The sequence below is a fragment of the Lottia gigantea genome, assembly GCF_000327385.1.
Source record: "Lottia gigantea unplaced genomic scaffold LOTGIsca_1, whole genome shotgun sequence".
NCBI lineage: Eukaryota > Metazoa > Mollusca > Gastropoda > Lottiidae > Lottia > Lottia gigantea.
This window is the reverse complement of record NW_008706746.1, coordinates 6,470,265-6,472,071: the sequence shown is the minus strand read 5'-3', so window position 1 is coordinate 6,472,071 and position 1,807 is coordinate 6,470,265.

Genomic DNA, 1,807 nt, shown 5'->3' with positions numbered 1-1,807 from the left:
CTCTCAAGTCAGTCCGTCAGTAAAGAAAAGTTAATCAAACTATGTGAACTCTCTTAAAATACCACATTTTTGACAGACTCAATCGCAAAGTGGTCTCAGGTGTTCCAGAAAATGTAAGTATTCCTTAAAACGTNTAGGTCGAGTTTTAAACATACCTCAGTAGGTTAAAACTCAAATCCGTCAGTAAACACGTCAAAGAAATGGTCTTCGTCACACGTCAGTACACACGTCAGACTGCGTCAAAGAGATGAAAACACGTCAGACGCGTCTAAGAACTTTTATTCCTCACAAGTCAGTCCATCAGTAAAGAAAAGTTAATCAAAGTATGAGAACTTTCTTAAAATACAACATTTTGACAGACTCAATCGCAAAGTGGTCTCAGGTGTTCCAAAAAGTGTAAGCATGCCTAAAAACGTGTAGGTCGAGTTTTAAACACACCTCATTACGTGAAAACTTCAATCCGTCAGTAAACACGTCAAAGAACTGGTCTTCGTCACAATTCAATACGTCAGTACACACGTCAGACGCGTCAACGAAATAAAAACACGTCAGACGCGTCAACGAAATAAAAACATGCCAAACGCGTCAAAGAACTGTTATCCCTCTCAGGTCAGTCCATCAGTAAAGAAAACTTAATCAAACTATGTGAACTCTCTTAAATACCACATTTTTGACAGACTCAATCACAAAGTGGTCTCAGGTGTTCCAAAAAGTGTAAGCATGCCTTAAAACGTTTAGGTCGAGTTTTAAACACACCTCAGTAGGTAAAAACATCAGTACGTCAGTAAATACGTCAAAGAACTGGTCTTCGTCACACATCAATACGCTTCAAAGAAATGAAAACACGTCAGACACGTCAAAGAACTGTTATCCCTCAAAAGTCAGTCCGTCAGTAAAGAAAAGTTAATCAAACTATGTGAACCATCATAAAATGCTACATTTTTGACAGACTCAATCACAAAGTGGCCTCAGGTGTTCCAGAAAATGTAAATATGCCTTAAAACGTTTAGGTCGAGTTTTAAACACACTCCAGTAGGTTAAGACTCAAAACCGTCAGTAAACACGTCAAAAAACTGGTCTTCGTCACACGTCAATATATACGTCAGACGCGTCAAAGAGATGAAAACACATCAGACGCGTCAAAGAACTGTTATTCCTCTCAAGTCATTCTGTCAGTAAAGAAAATTTAATCAAACTATGTGAACTCTCTTAAAATACCATGTTTTTGACAGACTCAATCGCAAAGTGGCCACAGTTGTTCTAGAAAGTTTAACCATGCTTTTATACATTTAGTGTGAGTTTTAATCACACCTCAGTAGGTAAAAACTCCCTTTCGTCAGTAAACACGTCAAAGAACTGGTCTTCGTTACACGTCAATACGTCAGTTCACACACCAGACGCGTCAAAGAAATGAAAACACGTCAGATGCGTCAAAGAGCTGTTATTCCTCGGAAGTCAGTCCGTCAGTAAAGAAAAGTTAATCAAGTATGCTCTCTTAAAATACTGCCTTTTTGACAAGCTTAACCGCAAAGTGGCCCCAGGTGTTCCAGAAGGTTTAAGCATGCCTTTATACGTTTAGTTTGAGTATTTGTGGCATGATTGACGCATTGGCTTTTTTTTACCTGTTGATCCTGTGAAAGATGGAATGCTCTATCTAAGAAGTAATGTTTCCGATGAACTGACAGACTTGTTGGACTATGTTGATAATACATATTTGTCTGATGGATTTCGTGCTATACAGCCCCCTGTAATTGTTCCAGGAGGTCTTCTCCCCCCAATAAGAATGAGTAGGCGACCAGCTCTTTTT